Source organism: Anser cygnoides, chromosome 33 (assembly GCF_040182565.1).
Source record: "Anser cygnoides isolate HZ-2024a breed goose chromosome 33, Taihu_goose_T2T_genome, whole genome shotgun sequence".
In the NCBI taxonomy this organism is placed as follows: Eukaryota; Metazoa; Chordata; class Aves; order Anseriformes; family Anatidae; genus Anser; species Anser cygnoides.
This window is the reverse complement of record NC_089905.1, coordinates 857,000-878,493: the sequence shown is the minus strand read 5'-3', so window position 1 is coordinate 878,493 and position 21,494 is coordinate 857,000. Positions and strand designations below refer to the sequence as shown.

The window sequence follows — 21,494 nt, the reverse complement described above, 5'->3', positions numbered from 1 at the left end:
AACTTCTAACAGGCTGGACCATTACTTGCCAGCCCCGATTAGACAGACAGTGCAATGATCTCCCCACAGCCCACCCAAACTGCAGCCTGGGCTTCGTACAATTCCTATTTTGCAGTGAATGTAAGATGACATTAACTGCTTCTTCCTAAATAGACAGTTTCAACCCCCCAAAGATTTTCTAGATCTTTAGCGACAGTTTTAGCATCCACAACCAGTGAGATATGCAATGCCACTGCAAGGATTCCTTTTCTTTTTGATATATATCTCTGTATAAAAACCATTTGCACTGCTAGTGCTGCTTGGCTGTATAGCTTTTCATTGATGTTTGAGCTTCCTAAACAGCAACCCATCTTTCATAGCTTATTAATAGTCACTGCTGCCAACTTCTACTCCCATTTTGAAAAAATCCATGAATTTTCCTTCTCTTGCAAGCCAATTGTATGGTTTGTGACTGCAGCTCTCCTGGACCACGCTCATAAAATGTTGTGACAATTTGTATCATCTATGCACAGCTTATAAATCTGGTTTTAATTGTTATGAGCTGTCTCTGTGAGTTACAGAGAGCTGTGAAAGAGCAGGACGAGCAAGGCATTGACCACGCAGCAAGGATTCAGCCGCGCACAGAGCATCCAACCCAACTGTGCTGACAAAGGACCTCCAAGCTGGGCTAGGACAAAGCCACAGCCTTTATTAACGGTGATTTCTAAAGGCACCGCTGGTGATTGCAAGCAGTTGCACCTGCTGACCTCGAAGGTCTGTGCCAGCCCAATATACGCTCCTTGTCTGCAAACTCAAGGAGTTTGGGGAGAGACTGGGGGAAGGCGTGCTCTGGATGTGATAATCAAGCCCCGGTGACAGCTCAATTTATCACCGGGCAAGTTTCAGCATTTTGACTCGGGAGAACATTCCCCCTTGTCATTGCTCGCTTTTTACTCCCAATGAAAAATCTCCGATGAGATTCCCGGTGACGGGTCTCTTTGCATTCCTGGTGCACGCTCAGCTAGCCAAGCAAGTCTGTAAATAATTGAGCACCCGGCGTTCCCTTTGCAGTCCCCACCAGAACCAGCTTAGTTTGCTCTCAACAGCAAATATTTAGTGAGGTAATCAATCCAAAAAAAAAATCTTAATTTGGATAAGAAAATGAAATGCTTCTCCCTGATCTGGTATCTGAATATCTCTGGCATCCATCCTGCCTTTCTTAGACAGCCTTTCTCAGGGTGCTGTACCAGGAGATAATTATGGAGGATCATAGAAGCAGTTCAATTAGTTGCAGCTAATGCTGCTTATTAGCATTTTGCTGGAGCTTTTGGAGTTTTTCAGCTGAAGCAGATAAACAAGCTCAAACATTCACATACGAAAGCTCAGACAAACAGAAACAAAGGAACGGGGGGGATGTCAGGAAAAGCACAGAACAGCGCCCGAGCAGTGGGGGCTGCCTGTAAATACGGGCAATGCTGTGGCTCAGCTCTTGGGACGAGGGGGAATGCCTGGGCGTCAGCAGCTTGAGCATCCCACCACACAGGAGCGCGTTTGGGTCACGGAGCACAGCTGGAAGTCCTCTGAGCACAGCACCCAGGTCCTCTGAGTATGTTTTAGGGCCCTTGGAGCAGTAGATAGTGCCAGCCAGGGTGTACCTATGTTCAGACACCCAAAGTTGACCCCGTGCTGCTTTGAACAAGGTTAGTGCCTCTTTTGGAGTCATGAGCTTGGAGGAGGATGCTTCATTTTAGATACCCATCTCCCACCCACTGGGTTGAGTCCTTGGCGGCTGCAGACTCCACAGCAAATAATGCAATTCAAAAACTTGTCAGCCTTTGCCTTCACATCAGCCGTGTCCCCTACGTCCACTTTGCCCGCTAGAAGCCACTTTGGACGATCCTGCTTCTCATACTAGGAAAGTAAATTCAATTTTCAGCGTCAACGAACCCTGACTGCTTTGTGCTATGTCCATGTCTGTGAGCGTAGTCCTCTCGCTTAAGCACTTTCCTCTGGTGCGTCCCATTCCAACTGAATTTTAGGAAGTGATCAGATGCTGTTGTGCCCTCCAGTTCGTGAGACCAAACACACCAAGTGCGAGACCAAACGTGCCAAATGCTTTTACACTTTTTCTCTAGGGCTGGCTGTCTCTATGCAGCTTCTTGTCTTAACTAATCGCTGTGGTCATCGTACACTTAGGCTCTCTTGGATCACATTCTCAGCTCCCTTCCTTCCGTTCTTCATCGTCTTCCTCATCCAAATTCTCTGCCAGTCAGTTCCTGCTCTCCTTTCTTCCCTTCTTAAAGGCCTTTTTCTTCCTTGCTTCAAAAAACAGTGTTTAAATTGACTTTATGAAATAAACCAGCTGTTTTGTCAACTTAGAGTCGAAAGTCAACAGTTATTAACCATCTGCAAACATCTGAGGTGAAGTCATGAGCTGCAGGGGAGCTGCAATCTTGATTTAAGACAATGTTTTCCAAAGAGAGAGAGAGAGACAGAAAAGAAAAGCAGACACATCTGAGAGCTCCCGAAGATGAGCAGCAGGGACAGGGCTGGCCTTACTGCCACCTCCACGTGGAAGATGGAGCTGCCTGACCAGAGCTGAGCACCCAAAATCCAGGTGCTCTCAGGCCCTGCTGGATTCGTCCCAGAGGCTGCTGGCAGCTGGCTGCCTGGCTTTGTTTGTGGCAGGCGAAGCGAAGACCGAGTGGTCACCTGCAATTGCTAATGCAGCAGTGAGGAGAGAGCATCACTCAAAGAAAAGTGTAGGCTTTCAAGGCAGTGCCATTGCCTGTCCCTCAGAGCAGGACTGTAGGTGAACGCTGCCTGAAAGACATCACATTTAAAAGCAAATAACCATGGCTTTTGTCTGTGGAGAGACCTACGTTTACACTTTCAAGCTGTGTCCCGCCCCACAGGACAAACCCGTGAGTTCTCCCACCATTCGGAGATTGGTGCAGCATGAAGATTAGTGTCTAAGAAACCTCTTCCCCTGCAAGCCCTGCAGCATGCTCAGTGGTTACATCCACTCCTCTGCCCAGGGACATCAGCCCACTGCCGAGGGCAGCTCCCTGCTAGCAACCAACTCCTTCACGGGCCGTGCCCTCAGCTTCCCTATTTGCCTTCCAGCTGCTGCCTTCCTTCTTCTGCCAGCTTGCTTGCCCCATTTCTAACAGCCACATTTTTCTGATGTTTTTCTATGGCTTTGCTCTCCAGCAGGGTATTACAGGGAAGGAGAGGCAATGCTTGCAACCCAAACTATTGATGAAAAAGTCATAGGATTGCAAGTGAGAAATTCGTTGTTTAAACAGCAGTGCCCTGACTTCCTAAGGTGGTCTTGTTCTGAAAACTGAAGCTTTCCAACCATTCTGTCTTCATGATTTAATGAATTACCCAGTCTTTGAAATGAAGTAACTTCATAGCTTTGGCAGCAGCGCGGTTGGACTAACCTTGACCGAACTCCAGCGGAAAATAGTCCTGCACTGCAGCAGGAAAGCAAGCACAGCTTTGGTTTGAGACTGCAGCATTTCTATCACAGCTCAACATCTGCTGCTGGCGGCTGATCACAAGGGCAGCACCGCTTTGCTGTCCTCAGCCATGCGGGTTTTGGTGCTGATTAGAGAACTAGCTGGTTTTTGCGACGTCTTGAGGTAGGATATCAAAGTGGTGCAGAAACAGGAACTGCCCGGCAGGGTGGGGAGCATGCAGCACTCCCAGCACCTCTGTGGTTTCCTTTGGTGCATTCTGGTTTTATTGCCCAGGATTTTATTTGGTTTGATTCTCTCTGTGTCACATCTGTCATTGTTTCTGTTGCGTGCAGAGCTGGGTTTTGCCATCCTGAAACAGCTGGGCTGGGTTGTTTCAGACACTGATCACCATCTTTCCGAGAGGAGATGCTGCTCCACCTGCATGGCATGGGTAGAGATCTCACAGTCAGCTCCTCCTCTCCAGTCAAAATATCAGAGCATCTTCTAGGAAGCAGGCTCCCCTTCTGCTCTGGCCTCCTGGACAGCCCAGCATCACATTTTTCCTTGGTAGTGCATGACTGAGCACCTTTGCCAAGCCCTTAATGATGGCATTAAGGCAAAATAATGTCCTGCTGCCACTTAGAAGGACTTTGTTCAGTAAATGAGGGAGCAGCTGTGAGGGAAAGCGCTAAGGCAGAATGAGATACCGCGCACCATCTGTGAGCTGCATGGTGAAAGCCCGTCCTGCCCTTGGAGATGGGGGCAAGAGGAAGCAACCTGGGCTGAAGAGCTGAGAAGAAACCCAGCCTTTTGTGGGGCTGACACTGGTGCTGAACGTCAGAGGTTTGTGCTGGTGCTGCCAGGATGCTACCACCTCCGGGATGGGGAAGCGGCGGGTGAGGAAGGGAGGTGGATGCGTGTGGCCATTGCTAGCAGCAGCCAGCTCTGCGGAGGGAGCCTCGCCTGGAGCGCACACATCCGACACAGGTTCCTGCCTTATTAAAAATAATAACCCACATCTATTAACTCCTCTGCTGCCTGCTGCCTGTACACCCACAGTCGTCAGATGAGATGTATGACAGCTTGATGCCAGGCTGTCAACAGATCGCGGAGCTGAACCCGGACAGAAATAGCACTTTCTGCCACATCCCTTCCACTCTAATCCCTGTGTGCCTAATCCACACCAGTACCAAGGCATGGATGGCACTGCAAGGACCAGTGTGAGCTGGACGTCTGTGCGATGTTATAAATCAGTGCAGAACCAGTGAGCTCCTACGAAATCACCAAAAGGAGCCAGCCGGTTAAACCTGCCCCACGTGCCAGTGGCTCAGGTCTTGAGATGGTTGATTACTGCTCGATCTCCTAGGGAATAAATCTCTTACCCAGGCAAAGGGCTGGCTGTCAGTGGATGATGCAGAACCATGCTGCCTGGCAGGGGACTGTAGAGCTTTATTATAAATGATGGGCATGGGCTTTTCTGATGGGAATTTGCTCTTAGCAGCACGAACAAAAAATCCAAACAAATCCAGCACTGTGCATATTGCTCCAGAGAGGACCAGGAACCTATTTGAAGAAGGCATTTTGCAGTAATAAAGGTCCAGGGACGGCATCAGTCAGGTGGAAAACATACCAAAGGAGGACTCGGGCAAAGCCCAGACAAAAATCCTTGTTGTGCCTTGCACAGATTCCATCAGCCCTGGCAAGCTGCCGGAAAGCGGAGGGTGAGAACAGCCAGAGCTGAGCACAGCGTGTCAAATCAGCGACAGGGGAATTGATAAAGCCCATAATAATGGGCAAATTAGGCAGTACTTTGAATAATTATGGTATAACACGGGAAAGCCAAGTGGCTTCAGAGGAGAATGCTGTAACTCACGGTTGTAACAACATTATCGGCAGTAGGGTTATTATGGGCAGGAAGGTTTGGTTGGGCCATGGAACTTATGGCCTGGGGTGATGTGGAGGCTGGACACACTTCCAGCTATGCGTGGTAGATCCAGCAGCACCTTCTACTGCAGCAAGGACCATTTTTCCAAGAGCAATGGCCTTGTCTCTGACTGAAATTTGAGGAATCCAAGAGGGATAATGGCAATGCCTAATCATCCCAGCTTGCTAAAACTTGAGCTAAAACAAGCCCCCCGTCATCAAGCCCAGCCCCTGGCACTCCTGCATTTCTGTGCCAGCCAAACCCCAATTTTTGTGGAGCACTAGCTGTTGTGGGCTGGAAGCGGAAAGATGCCAGATGCTCCCAACAATGAATATTTACACTACCTGTAGAAATGGTTTCTGACAGTAAACCAGCTGACGTGCTCCATAGCCAAGTCCCAGTGCAAACCAACACACTGGGAAGTTGGATCCCAACCACCCGGAGAAAGGGATTCATCTCATTTGGAGAGGGCAGCCCAAGCCAGGAGACGGAGCCTTTTCCTCTCCAGCAGCATGCAGGGCGACTGGCTCAGACATTCAGTCTTGCAATAGCTAAAGTGAGATGTGATTAATTCTATCCAGAGATTATGTGATGCTACACAGTAATGATGGCAAATCATTTGCGTCTCTGATGAGCTTGACCTTGACGTGGATTGCACTTGGACTGCCAACAACGAGCTTTCAACCCTTTAAAAATACATTTGCCATCAAATAGGAAAAGGATTTGTAGTCTCAATTATTGACATGCTCAGGGAGAGCTCAGCCTCTACAGGACATTTGGAAATGGGGATTAGATGTAGGTCAACCAGGTGTTTTGGAAATTGGATCAAAACCTACCTCGGCTGTGAGGAGAGCCCTGTGCTACTTCAGTGATTCAGGAGAGTTAATCTTACATGCCCTGGATCAGAGAACTAATGTTCAAAAGGGTGATCCCCACAGCAGTTTACAGCAAGCAATCAGATTTGGCTAAGCCATAAACTATGTGAAAACTCCCTGAGCACCAGTCCATGCTCAGTAAAGCTTGCGAGAAACTTCTATATCATTTTTCTTAACCCTCCGCTGAAGCCCAGAAACAACACCGGAGCCAGAGGAAGGTGTAAGCTTTTTTTCCAAGGATACAAAGTGTGCAACCAATGGCTGTTCGAGGTTTTTTTTTCTGTCATCTGCAGGAGTCCTCCAAAATGGCTTGTCCCACTAACCCCACAAGCTTTGGGAAAAGTTCTGTGCATCCATGGCTGGACGTGATGTCTGCGAAGCATGGCCACGTTCTGCCAGTCGATGTTTTAGGAGTGCCGGGAGCTAACCCCAGTGCCGTATGGTGCCCAAACTGATTCATCTTACATAAATCCCCTGTTCCCCCCCCCCCCACCACTAAATTATTTAAAAGCCCAAATCTTGCCTCTTTGATGCTGCTGCCTCAGCACAGCCTGAGCTGATGGGTTTTGCACCAATTTGCTGTTACCCTCGGCAGACTATCAAGCAGCACACATCATCTGTTTTCTCCAGCCTCTTCTTTCAGCCTGCTCCCCACCCCTTTCTCTCTTCCACCCCTCCCACCCCATCCTCCCAGCCTGACAGCTGTTTTTCTGAAGTTTTCATGAACCCCCTTGACAGACCCAGCTGCCTTCCTGCATCCCTGCAGGCAGAGCTGCCTAATCTTCTCCAAATAAATCAGCCCCACACCAAGTGAGCCAGGCACAGAGGGGAAGATGACTTTGAGGCGTTGCTGAAATAAACCTGTCACTCTGGGAAGCTGCTGTGTTCAATTCACAGGCAATGTCTTTTTTTATTATTATTTTTTCCTTATTATCAGTGGGGCAACAGCAGCACGTGCAAGACATGCTCTGCTCCTCTGTGCTCCAGGGGGAGAGAGCGGGACTATACCCAGAGCTCAGATTCCCATTGTAGCTCCCTGGATGAAGCTGTTTGTGCAAGGAAATGCTCAAATCAGCACGAGCAGACAAGGGTAAGTCTTGCCCATCCTCCTCCCTGTGGCCATGAGGTTCCTCAAGGCTACCTGCAACCTCATCTGAGGGATAAAGAGGGCTTCTGAAGGACCCTCGCACACATCCTTTCTCTTCTGTGCCCTCGTTGTGCACATCCTGCGATGTGCTGGGGGCTCCCATTGCCACTTGAGCCCTGTTTAAGGTGGTGGGGCTGAACTGCTGGAGGTGGTGGCATTTGAGCATGTCCCAAGGGTCCTATGCTGGCCGCTTGCAGTTGCCACCTCCAAGGAGGAGGCGTGTAACGGCAAAGTCGAAGGAGATTTTCGTAGGCATTGTCACCTGAGCAGCTTTCCTCGAGTCCCAGGAGAAAAAAGCTGCCCCAGATTTTTGCAATGTGGATGGCTGTTCCTGAGCTGTTCCCTGGCACTCTTTACTGTCTACTGATGTACGCAAGCATCCTATGTATTTTAGATGCCTGCTTGGAGGGAGAGGGATCAGCTGGTCCTGGTGATTACAGATTGTCTGCTGTGGACATCTGCACTCAAGCAAATGAACCCTAGCAAGGCTGTCTGATGACCCAGGGAGAAATTAGTCTATTAATACTCAGCTTCCTCGCAAGGTAGGGGCATGAGCACCTTCTGCAGCACAAGCTGTAGCTATGGAAAAGCAGCTGTCAGGTTTTAAATGCTGAAATATGAGCTGGTCCATGACAAACGAACGGTGGGGCCAGCAATGCGAACAGGATGGCGAGCAGCACCATATTGGTGCAGAGCCGGGATTCGTGCCCTGCATTTCTGTGGCACAAAGTAGGGATTTTTTTTTTTTGATATCAGCAGCCCATAGTGACTAGTATCTGGAGAAGTGGCCAGTATGTGAAAGTATGGGAATAGCCCGACCATGGCATTGGAATAGCTTTGCAGATACCTACCTTAAAACAAAACCTACCTCCTGTCCTATAACTCCTGGAACAAAAGAGGGAGTGAGAGTCAAGGCAGATGATTTTCTTCAGCCTTCTCATCTAAGCCCAAAGACAGGAAAATGCACAATTTTGTTCCTGTCACCCTATTCGAGTCTGTGATGTAGTATGTGAATTTTCCAGCATGCACAGACTGAGGAACAATTTCTGCCTCAAAGAATGACCTAAATTTCAAGGCAACCAAGAGATGAGGGACAAAATCACCTTAGTTCTGGACCCCTGGCTATATCAGGGTCCCAGACCTCTGAAATCCTGCCCACCAACATGGAATCATAGAATGGAAGTGAAGGTCGGAAGGGACCTCAAAGCCCATCTGATTCCACCCCCCTGCCATGGGCAGGGACTTGGCCCCAGGCTGGGGGCACTTGGGCACTACCAGGGATGGGGCATCCACAGCTTCTCTGGGTGTCCTCTTCCAGTGCCTCACCACCCTCAGAGAAAAGAATTCCTTCCTTATATGTAATCTAAACCTACCATTTCTTAGTTTAAAGCCATTGTTCCTTGGTTACACACATAGCTGCACACCAGCCCTCGTGTGGCACTTGGAAGTTCATTCGTGGTTCTTTATAGTGTTTTTCTGATTATTGTATTTGCAAGGAAACGGTCCCGGTGGTGGCTCAGGAGGACCTAAAGCCAGAATGTCTGAATCTGCAGGAATCCCGAGTCAATGTCCCCCTGGGGCAAACATGATTTTCTTTAGCTGCTTAGCTAGATACTGATTTGAAGTCAGAATATGACATTTCAATGCCAATATTAACTCAGGAGAGTAAAGCCAGGGAAATAAGACATTTCTGGGAGGATGGAAATGAAGAGAGAAAAAAAGGACTTTGACTGAGACGAGCTTGGCGGACAGAAAGTGAAACAGTTTCAGGAAAGAAAGAGAAACCAGAAAACATATTTCCACCGAGAGGCCCAACGTTTAATTACACGCAGCTCTGCAGAGGCCTTCCCTTTTCTGGCCTTCCTCCCAGAGCTCCCGATGATGCCGACGGACGCTTCCTGCTGTGTGACGGGCAGCTGGGACCCAGGGCCGCTCGCCAGCACCTGCCTCCCATGGGGACGGCGCTGCCAGCAGCCCACTGCGGGTCTGGGGCAGCACGGAAGACACAGAAGCCTCGGAGGAGATTGAAATGATCACATTAAATCTCCAGCCCAGCTTTGACCTTTCCATCTCTTGGAGACAGACGTCTTCGGTCAGAATGGATTAAAAGGATAAAGTCTGACGGCAGCGCAGGCTGCAGGACTTCCTTCGGAGGCTCTTACGATGCGCTCAGTCATCTGAAAGAACTCAGAGCGCTTCCCGAACGACAGCCAAGTCTTGTCTCCAGATGATGGAGAACTTACTCAGCCCGCCGGGTATGTTTTTCAAGCAGCTCATTAACGTCCCCGGTAAAGCCGCGCACCTTTTGCCGGTCCGGCCACCAGTGCGGGGAGGACTTCTCTGCCAGGAGAGGCTCTTGTGGCAGGACGGAGTCTGGTTCTGGCTTCCGCAGGGTGTAGGACAGCCACGTGTGTGGCTGACGCCTGCGACAGCTGTTTGCCAGAAAGAAATCATCACATAGAGGCTGGGGTTTCCGAAATGAGGGCGTCAGGGCAAACCACGCGTCCACTGGCACCGTGAAATCCTGGGCAGCTGGAGATTTCACCGAAGGCTTCCTCCGCCCCACGCTGATATCTGCACAAGGTGTCCGAAAGGGACGCGAGGAAAGCAGGCAGCACCGCTCCTCCCTCAGTGCCGAAGTGCCTCTGAGCCACAGAAAAGGCAGGGAAGGAGCTCACCTGCCCCAGAGCCCAGGAACGGAGGCTCCCCCGGGACCCCAGGAGGGGCTGGTGCTTAAGTGAGAAACAACCGAGGGACGAGGGTGCTTTATCCCAGCCAGCATGTGAGCTTTAAACATCTTCCCACCCCCCCCCCCCCCAAAAAAAAAAAAAACAAAAAAAAAAAAACACCACTAATAGATGTAAGAACAGATTTCAAAAAGCCAAAGAAAAGATAGCTTATCGCGGTCATTTTTCAGAGATCTGAGATAAAACAAAAAAACCAAGTTTCTATTTTTATTTTCTAAAAGCAAAAGGATCTCCTCTTTCTCCATCGTCTCTCTTGGAAAAGACTCAAGAGTTGTGTGTTTTTTTTTTTTTTGAAGCATTTCTTATGTGGGAAAAGATCTTTTTCTGGCCTAAACTGCTCCCAGTACTGCAACACAACAAAATGATAGCAATTTGCAGATATTTACTAAGAAGTTAGATCCTGTTTCTTCAAGCTTGAGTCTTTTTCCAGGAAATCAGACAAGCTGACTGCACTGCTGCAAGCAGAAAGTATTAATGTGCTAAACCTAAGTTAAATGTCCCCCCCATGCAGCCACTTCCTAGCATAGCCAAAAAAACCACCATTAAAACCACTCTACTTCAGAGTCAGCAAGCAGAAATATAAATTGCTGCTTAAAAATAGGGGGTAAAAAGAGGAAAAAATTCAAAATATAATAAAGTTGCAAAAAGCTGAAAACTGCCATGGTCTCTTACGGAAAACAGTTTGAAGATTCTAAATTCTAACTCACTGAAATTCTTCCATGAGTCTAAATAATGCCATAAAATAGGTAGAAGCATTCAATAATGTATTTCTATTTTGGAGTTGGAATAGAAATGTAATTTTGTCCTGATAGCAGATGCCAACCAGCTACATCCCAGCCCATTAGCATTATGATGGAGTTTCCTGGCAACTTGACATATGAAAATTCATCTTTTCTGGTGATTTTTGAAAGGTATCAGACAGAAGTTTAATGTCTCAACAATCCTGCAGCATCGGTTTGTGTAGCGAGAAGAGCTTGTGCCACCTCCTCACCCACCACCTCGGCATCTTCCACTGGTGGAAGCCTGCAGTGATCGTCTGTTGGCATGGATGTAACAAGCACAGTCACCCCGGGGCTAGCAGAGGGATTTTCTTTTCTGTGTCTATCACCGTAAGATGCTCACCAGCATCTGCTGTGGATAAGCTTGTTGGATGGGAAGAAACCATAGAAACGTCCACACGTACAGCGCGCTTGGCAGTGCCTAGGAGGACAGGACCCGGAGAAGATTCAAGCACAGAACCTCACAGTGGTATAAAGACAATTCACCTGTAAGACAAAGCTAACTTCAAACCCCATGAACACGGACTTATTCTGGTAATCTGCTTCCTCTGGCCCCGCACTGCGTGGTAATGGAGCCATTGTTCTGTGATGAGCATACGGCGTGGTGGAGAACCGACGCAGGTCGCCGCCTGATGCAGGATTCCCGTGGGAACAGAGCCTTTCCTTAGCTTTATTAGAAAAATAAAGATAAGCCTGAAAGCTGAGGGCAGGCCAGGGTATTATTAGCTATTGGTAGGGCAACAGATGGTGCTGAGAACCGAGTCTAAGTTTCTCCTGGCTGGGGGCGAACTGGAACGGAGGTGCCTGGTGGACCTCATGGTAGGACTGGAGGAGACACCACAGGTAGAAGCCTCACCCTGCATTGCCTTTCTGGCGGATGCAGGGCACAAAGACATATTTCAGGGGTCATAGCCTGTGGCTCACAAATCACAGGGTATGTGTTTGCAAAGGGAGACAGAAAAATGGGAAGGTGCAGGGTAGAGCTGCGGTATTTTTAAGGCCTGGGAAAATGCCTGACATTGAGAGGCAAAGCTTGAAGATTGTGCAGTGACTTTGATTACAGTGTGTAAGTACCTTCACGGGAAGAAAATAAGAGGTACCAAGAGGCTCTTTATTCTAATATGCGAAAACATAGCAGGAACCACTGGCTGGAAGATGAAGACAGAGAAAGTGGAGTCAGAAATGTGGCTCAGACAACCTGTGGTGAAGATGATTATCTATTAGGATAAATTACCAGGGAAGCAAGGCAGTCTTTATCTCCTGATAGAGGCACACGGTGCCTTTCTGGAGAAGGCATTAACAAAAGCCAGTTGTTGGGCTTATTAATAACTCTGTAAAATTCACTGGCTTGTTTTATAGGTGTGACCAGACTGCATGGTCTCGTATTCAATACCTGACGTCTCTGCTGTCACCCAGCTCAGCTCCAGTGCTGGAGAGAGGTGGGTTGCCTCTTACAATGGGTCATTTTCCTGTATTTATCCACCTTTCCCTGGCGTTTCTCATTCTGACACCAGACTCCACATGTCGTGGGTGCAGGAGGGTCTGTCAGTGCCTAGAAAAATGTGGCTGTTTTTCCTAAAGACCTTTTGGAGCTTATCGGTCCCCACTCGCCCCACAGCACTCAGCACAGGTTGAATATCCTCAGGACGCGGCACCGCAGCATCCCGTGCTACAGGAATCGCCAAAACGATGGAAAGTCCCTTCAACAGAGGTGTGACGTGACAGGTTTGAGCTGATAAGCGGCTGCTTTCTTGTTCTCCAGCGGCTGGAGGAGATTGTCACCCAAGGAACGTGATAGCAAGGCAGGGCCGATAACAGCACGAGCTGGCTGGGGATCCAGGCAGGCAGCCCCTGAAGACCAGAGCGGGATGTCCAGACAGAAACACGCTTCAATTTCTTTTCTCAGACTGAGACATCCCAGATAAAGCCTTTATCTGGCCTTTTCTCCAATCAATATGATGCTTCAGCCTCCTTCTCGGAGCACAGCGGGGGCAGGCGTCACAGGAACAGCTTTATCGCAGCCCTCGCTGTAGCTGCAGGAAAGCTGGATTTTCCTCCCAAAGGCGAGTTCGCCGAGTGCTCTGAGCTCCGGCTGCCTGCTACCACTGCGACGTTTGTTCTTCGTGGTGAGCCACAGCTCCAGGCAGGCTGAGGATGTCAGCCCAGCCAGCCCGGGGATGCTCGCAAGAGGGATGCATCGAGGCAAAGGTGAAAAAAAAAAATGTGATTTTTTTTTTTTTTTCCCTCTCTCCCTCCGGTGACCTAAAAGCATATTTACCAGCAGGCCGGAGCGTTTCCAGCCTGCCTTTTGGACAGGAGAGGGCAGCAAAGTGCTCCTTTTGAAGGAAAGGAAAGGAAAGCAGGTAGGAAGAGCAGCGTGAGGTCTCCATTTGGGGATGTTTTGCTGTGAGAAATTTCAGCCAGAATCAATTTCTGGCTGAAAAAAAAAAAAAAAAAAAACAAAGGCTTACCGCAACCAAAATGCACGGAGTTTGGAGCAGAGCCCCAGAGCTGGAATCAGCTCCCACCAGTTGCTCCTGGAAGCTGGGACTTTTAAAAAAATACCAGGCAGACAATGCTCATGTTTTGGGTGCCGGAGGGAGGGTGCCCAGGCCAGACGCCACCTACGTGTGCTGACTCCTTGCCTGTCTGTGAGACACCTCCATCCCCTCCCAGCTCCCTGCTAGGCCAAGCCGTGGTGCCGAAGCAAGCACCGGGACACAATCCTGCTCCGTTCTGGGTGGGTTTGTTGCCATCGTTGATGCTGAGCACTGGTCCTGTCAGAGATGCTCGTGTTGTGTCCCCAGAGCCGAAGGCTGTGCATGCCTGGCTAGACTGGGTTTCCGCTGGCTTTTCCCAAAAAGCAAGAGGGGGTGTGAGCTGCAAACAGAAACAGAGCAAAGCAAAACAGTTTTCCTCTGAGATTTGCCATCCGACAGACGCTGCAGAGCTGGCGAGCCACCCTGTCTGCTTTCTCTGTGGATAAACCCCCGTTCTCCCCGCTGTGGGCCAGGAGGACCTAGAAATCGGGAAGGACTTCCCAGAACACACCGTGAGCCCTGCCACCCGCGGCACTCTGCAGTTACACGTTGGGGTCTCACTGAAACCCCCGCGATGGGCAGGGTTGGCACACTCAGCAAAGGGTGCAGCTATTGCTAAGGCTGAGGCAGATGCACGCTTCCTCCTGCCCTCCTTCAGCTCGCACACTTCAGCCTGGAGGGACTCGGCTGGGTCAGAAGGGCAGGGTCTAGAAAAATGCCGCTCCGGAAAACCTTCAGTCCTCCTGCACAAACTTTGCATCACATCTGCCAGTCCTCTGGGAATGCCCTTGGTACCCCTGAGGTGTCTCCGGTGGCCTTGCACACGTATGCCACCAAGTCAGGCACCAGAGGGGTGCACACCAGCTGCGTGCCACCCTCTGTTTTATACAATCACAGAATCATCTAGGTGGGAAAAGACCTTCCAGATCACCGAGAGACCTACTGAGTCCCACCACCAAACCACGTCCCTCGGTGCCACCTCCACATGTCCCTGAAATCCCTCCAGGGCTGGGGACTCTGCCACCTCCCTGCGCAGCGCGTTGCAATGCTTAACCATCATCTCCGTGGTGAAATTCTTCCTGATACCCAAGCTAAACCTCCCCTGGCATGACCTGAGGCCGTTTCCTAGCGTTCTGACAAAAGAGATGGACGCCTCCTCGCTGCAGGTAGTGAGTGGCAGAGAACAGCGAGGTCTCCCCTCAGCCTCCCCTTCTCCAGATTAAACAGCCCCAATTCCCTCTTGTTTTATTTGCCACCTCCGTCAGCCTCCTGCCTCTGCTGTCTATTTGCTCCGTGCAGGATTCACTTGCCCAAACATGAGCACTTGGGCTGTGCCCGTGGTTATGCTCTTGGAGGAGCCGTGGCATGTCCTGCACAGGGACGTGGGACTGGAAACCGTGGGAAATGCCTGCTTTTTGGGAGAGGCACCTGTATTCCTGAAACCTAGGTGCTCCCAGTCCAGAGCTCAATCCTCCACGGCTGCCTTGTAAGCGTCTTCCTTTAAGGATACCTCTATCTTTTTATCTGCCATCTTCGATCTGTCATTTCAGCTTAGACACTACATAGCTGTCGATAGGGGGCAGGTGTTGCCATCACATCGTTTCTTATTACGTATTAGAAAGACTAATCCTAACTGGACTAATCCCACAGAGCAATCCTGGCTTCACAGGTCCCCCTTCTCGCAATGACAGAGCCCAGGACTCCCAAATCTCACGACTTCACACCCCGCCACGTCCTGCTCTATGTCTGCCGGCCCCCACAGCCACAGCTCTGGCTCCTGACTCCAGAAGACCACAGACCTGCCAGCTTCGTTGCCACAAAAACTTGTCCCTTGCTCTCACTGCCCCCTGACCCCATACCCGTGACTGCCTGAGGAGCCCCACGTCCCCCCGCTGCCCAACTTCCCAGCTCCCAGCCAGGCAAACACCAGTCCCCTACCTTAAGTGCAGCCTTGTGCTTCCATCTCCTCTGGGAAATTAAGCAGTATCAGATGTTCCTGGGCACAGTGACTCTCTCATCCTCAGTACTACGTTATTTCAGCACTTTCCAGCATCTTTTTGCCCGTGACATGGCACAGCACGCCAATGATCTCTCCCCGGTGATTTCCAGGCAGGGTGAGGGACCGTTCCCAAGAGGCTCTGACTGCGGGCATCCTACTCTGAAGTGAGTTTTAATGGTGTGGATACAACCCCCATGGTTTCAGTTCAGCCTCCCTACTCCAGACTGGCCCCAAGCACGTTTAACTTCCTCACTCAGATGTGCTGGTCCCACCGCATCCTTGGGCCCACCCTCAGGTCTGTCGTGGTTCCCAGTCTGCACAGAGCCAATTTCAGAGCCTCGAAGCCTCTTGCCCCCCCCCCCCCCCCCCCTCCTGTAGGAATGCAGAAGCTCTGCGGAGCCCTCATCACCAGGTTGTCAAGCCTACTGGTGAGAGTCATCCGCCCAAATTTAGCCGGCTGCAAAGTAGGTGTCTCCAATGAGCTCATCACTTCGTGGGCCCTTTGGAGCCAGTGGCAAGAAGCAGGAATGAGCCACAGAGCTGTGGACAGCTGTCCTGGCCAGAGCTGGCTCCCCTTCAGGAGGTGCCCCTTGCTCTCCATCCCCCAGCCCTGCTCAAACACTGACCTCCAAGGCTTAGACGCTGAAACTCAAGCAAACGTGTCCCATTCCCTGGAGCAACGTGTTGCAGGATTGCTGACTGCTCTTATCCTTCCTGTGGAGTCTTGGGAACAGCCCCACAGTTGTCCCACTGATCCCATAACCAGGGCTCATTCCCCCCCCCATGGAGTTTCCCCAGTCACACCCCACATTTGTGCATAAACTTCATTTTCTCAGGCCAGGATAAAAACTAAGGAGGAAATATGACAACACCAAAGTTCAGCTAAAAGTGCTAAAAAAATTTCCCAAGTTGGTGCAGCTGAAAATAGAGCTGCTTGCACACATCAGCTGCTCCTGCTTAAAAAGAATCTTGACTGCCTTGAATATATTTGTATTTATAGCTGAGAAAACAGTGCTTCCCTTGCTGATAGCCTGTGTAAATGCAACAGTTTGCTCACTACGTCTGATGGAGAAGCACGAGCCCAGCCGGTGGCTGTAGCGCTGCCAGCACGCAGAGCTCCTCCAGCCCTCCGCAGCCCTCCTGGGATCTCTGCAAGCGGGCGATACGTGGAGCCGAGTGGCAGCAAAGGCGGGCGGCTTGCATCCAGCCCTACTGGGAACAGTGCTCGGAACAGAGCAGAGCCCGGAGCAGGACTTTCAAATCCAGGGAAAAGCCAGCCTGGGGCATGGAGGTGGTTGGAAACGCCTTCGTGAGGCCAGCTCTCCTCTGGTTTTAGGCTGAAGTCAAGCTGATGCCTGCAGCTGATCTCTGGATACAGAACCGCGTCGTCCTGCCAGCAGAAAGAGGCCGGGTTTTCAGATCTGCAGATGGAAATTGTGATTAGAGCTGAGACCATGCTCAGCTGAGTGCTCTGGTGTTCGTAGGTAAGTGCTGGCTCTTTCGCTGTTATTGCTGTTGTCATTTTATCAGCTTGCTGCAATCTGCTTTTTTCTATATTTGACTGCTTATAATTAGCCCGCTGGGTCTGCTATTCTCTCAATTTCTTTATCTGTTTCCTGACAGATTTGGAGATGGCTCCATTTTAAATATATACTGTGCTTTAAGAAAGGAAACTCTTCTGCAGCGCTCTTTGAAGCTCAGCACTCCGGGGAGACTGCCAGTAGACAGGCTTTCGGCTCAAAGAATATGTGTAATAAGGGACAATTAGGTGGCAGCAAACATTTAATTATCAAATGTATTGGTGCTTCTTACACTGCCTGAAGTTAAGCAGGTGCCTCATACACGGGATTCTTCAAATATCAAATGTGAAAAATGTTTCAGAGCAAAACCAGATGAGCTGATGAATATATTTAGGCTATAAATTAAGCAGAGGATTTTAGCAAAGCCCTGGATCAGCCTTCACGTTGTGTTAGCATCCATAGGGGGGTGGCTTCATGGGCTAACGCAGGGGACTGCACACCCTGCCCTCTGACAGAGGGGACCAGATCCTGCCCCTGCTGTGTCTGGGAAATGTCCTGGCTAAATGCCACCGACCTCGAGACACCAGAATCACAGTCAAACCAGCGGCGTGCCCCAAACCCACTTCACTTCCATGGGCTGCAGCTGCCTGAAGATGTCCTACCACTGTGTCCTTGTCCCTTGCCATCCTGCTCATGGAGCTTGCAATCCTGGGGGCAAGCGGGAGTCACCCTTCCCGAAAGCTTCCCCAGGTCCTAGATAGGAAAAGTCTGCCCCCAAAAGGGGCCACCGCTGTTCTCCGCCCTTTGTTCACCCACTCAGCTCTTCCTCCAGCCTCCACCCAAAAGGACCATTGCCCTTGGGCCAGTCCGGCTTTGTGAAGCATTTTGAAGGAGAAAAAGGGTTGATCTGAACAGACTGAGAGCTGATGTCTAGTTTCAATAGCCATCAAACACGTGACTATTTCCAAGGGTATTGCACAACTCCAGAAATTTTATTCACCCCTGCAAACATTGAGCTCAGCCAATTCCTTGACCTGACCATCGGGTGTCCACACCGACGTGCTGGCAACATGGGCAGCAGGCTTTGCAGGTCAGGTTACTTCTTAAAACAATTTCCCGTGCATTTCGTAGTCCATCTGGGGACTTCTGTTCTTCCATCTTGCAATGGAGAGCTCATCCCCAGGTCAGCAATGGTCAGACTCGCACACCCAGCCTCTGGCCACACTTATCCGAGGGGCTCTGTGCCCCCTCCTGCACCCTCTTTTCCCAGTCTCACCACGCAAGCCACGTCCTCACAGGTGGGCTCAAACCTTGCTTTGCAGACCCACCTACAAGTCGTCTGAGGCATGGAGACCCAGGCAGGCTCCTGCTCCCATCCTGCTCCCCTCGGAGGTCTCCTCTGCCCACTTTCTGCTGGTTCAGATGTACTCAGGTCCCAGGAGCAAAATCCTCCGTAGGCGGTGCATGGGGGACACTTGCTCGTGGCTGGAGAGTGCAGCTAAAGCAAGCACTAATTCCACTTACAGGATAAAATTGGCAGAAGAGCCACTGAATTTTCCGTCCAGCTCTAAAGTGCTCTCAAAGTGATCTAATTTATCACTGCGGCAGCAGCAGCAGCCATTCAAATGCTCTCCCAGCTCTCTGGCTTTGCAATCAGGTGATAAGATGACTTCATGTTAGCAGACGGGTCCAAGTCCTTTGCCTTTCTCTGTTTCTTGGGTCCTCACCAGATCTCGCGGTTGCACTTGTCCCTTTCAGCCCTCTGCTGTGCTGCTGCACCGCGGGCGGCTCTGGCAGGCACTCGAGCTCCGGGCATCGAGCTTCCAGCACCGGCGTGGCAGCTTAGGGGAGCCGTCCATCTGCCCGGGGATAGGGCCATGCTGAGCAAGTAAGGGTCTGCCTCTCTACCTGGAGCAATAAGAATTCAAACGTGGAAAGCTTGGGTCCTCCCCTGCCAGCACACAAACCTCATGCCAGGTGGGATGGGTCTGGCCAGGACGTGCCACGTGCTACGCTGCGTGTAGCACTGTTGGCACAGCTGGCCAAGGAGGGGGCACCGGGGGGGTTGGAGGGTTGGAGAGGGGATGTGAGAGGGGTAGGGTGGGGGATGACGAGGAGCAGGTCAGGATTCGACTTGGGGGTTCTGGTGGATGAAAGGCTCAACGTGAGCCAGCACGGCTGCGTGGAAGCACAGCCGTAAAGGTGAGGTGGGCTTTGTGCACCCTATGGAGAGCGTTAGGCACTTCAGGGCTCCGGGTGCAACAGCAATAATAACACTACTCATACTAATACCAGAGAGACAGATGAGCATTCAGGAGCAGAAACCACCACTGAGGCAATGCCTGCCTCGGGAACGAGGCGACTGGAAGAGGTGCAGAGGGGTGGTGAGATGTGTGCAGACCAAGGCTGCAGCCACAGGGGTGCAGGTGCCTCATCCACCCTCCCCAGGACCCAGTGAGCCCCTTCTCCAAACAACCCCTGCCACACGCACGTGGTTTCTACCAAGACAGGCGTGCCATGACCAGGTACCTTTATCCAGGGCTTCACCTTGGATTTCAGAGTAGTACCAATGCTGTTCGAGCTACAAGTGCAGAGCACGGCCCTGTAGGAAAAGTGAACACCATCCCACCCAGACCCAGTACACAGACGTGCACATCTGGCACGCACAGGACCCCCCTACTGCTTCTCACCTCACCTCGGGACAGTGGGGCTCATCGCCCCCCACGTCTCTCGGCCGTCACAGATGTGCAGGGCACTTGCACAGATGGAGATGCCTCTTCCCTGCATGACTGGAAGTGGAGAGACAAAGCCGCTCCTCCTGCACGCTCCAGCACCCTGAGCTGTGTACACAACACCTGCAAGTTGTCTCTGCAAAGATAAGCCTAACTCAATCATCAGCCAGAGCTTTAGCGTAATTAGGAGCTGTTTAAGCCTCAGGTTGAAGCCTTGGTAATGGCTTTTGAGAGAACTAACAATAGGTAACAACACGACTAACGATGCATTGTACTTCGCATATTCAAAGGACCTCATTTCGGGTGTCTGCCTCCAGCCCCTCTTGACACCAAGCACCTGTGGGACTGGGCATCCTGCTAAGAGGACAGCGTGCCTCCTGGTCCTGCACCACAACCTGCAACGTAGCTTGCCTTAGAAGAGGCCCAAGGGAAGGAGAAAAATCTCAGTGACCCCAGGGAAAGCACCCTCTCGCGTCGGGATGGGACAGAAGCTCAGCGTGCGGGGAGCTCTGTGCTTACCGGAGAGCAGGCAGGCTGATAAACACCGGGGAACAGGCCCTGTGCTTGGAGAGAAATGTCTTTTAGAGCAGTTTCTGACTTGTGTATAACTCCAACAGCATCGTGTGCCCTGCGGACACGTGGGCCAAAACTCCAGCTCTAATTTCTCCTCTGACAAGAAATAGATAGAGAGGGAGACACCGCTGTGATAAATCACCGCTTTAGCGAGGGCTCTGTCACTGCCCCACATGGCGTCCTCATAAGCAAACTAAAGGAACAAGATCCAGCCGAAGGCAACACCATTTTTACGAGGTCTTCTGGATGTTTGTAACAAGGTTAACCTGCCAGGGGTAAGTGCAGTGGCATCGGCTCTGCTCCTCTGTTAAGAGCCGTGACACGAACTGCAGCTGCTCCGCGAAGATTAACAGAAATATAAGAAATATGGGGTCTGCCTCAGGAAGGTGAGAAAAAGCTCAGCTGCAAGACACCAGCAAGATATTCAGAGAGAGTGACCAGGGGCTTCTCATTATCCTATTCTGCAATAATAAATTGAAATAATACGAGGGAGTACCTGAGCAATATGAAAATGGAGGGATGTCTCAAGGGGGGATTTCCTGGGGCAGCTTCCCCAGCTGTGGACAACAGGGGGAAGTGTTTCCCCTGCTGGACCGTGCCTGGAAAAGGAGAGGCAAGGTGGCCCCTCTCCCACAGCCAAACAGCAATTTCCCTGTTTTCAAACCCTGCAGCAGGCAGAGACTTCGCAGGTGCCTTTTGAAGGCCACCAGCTCTGCACCGACATTGCATGGCCACCTGGGCTGGGGAAACTGGAGGGACACATACAGGACCCCAGGAGCGTGCTGCCATCGCCGTGCCCCCATGGGAGGCCAGCACAAAGCTCCAGCGCATGAGAATAATGAAATGGTGTGAAACCACAGGGTCTGGAAGGTGGAGGAGACGGCGAGGCAGGGCCACTTTCTGTGCGACCCGTCTCCTGTGGGGTGCGGGGAGGAGGAGAGAAAGATGAAGCCTTTGCTCAATCCGTCTCGACAGTTTGCACAAAGGGAATCTCGTGTTTGCACAGCCGTTACTTCCAGCCAGAAGTAACACATGCAAATACCAAACTGAGAAACGCTGACCTTTGCTGGCCCCTATGCTCTTCTCCATCTTCTTTTCTCGAGCTGTTTTCTGACTGCAGTAGTTGGGTCAGAGCTGTATCGACAGCATCCTCTCTGCAGCTGCAGCGTCCAAATCTCAATTTCTTGCTTGATTCCATCATCAGCACTTTCCTCT

At 50.9% G+C, this 21,494-nt stretch overlaps 1 long non-coding RNA gene across 1 annotated transcript; it reads left to right on the top strand.

Moving 5' to 3' along the window:
* Window positions 1-16,393: 16,393 nt before the first annotated feature.
* On the top strand, window positions 16,394-20,767 carry LOC136788105 (uncharacterized). Its single transcript, XR_010827102.1, has 2 exons — window positions 16,394-16,938; window positions 17,078-20,767. It is a non-coding gene; the product is annotated as an uncharacterized lncRNA (long non-coding RNA).
* Window positions 20,768-21,494: the final 727 nt, after the last annotated feature.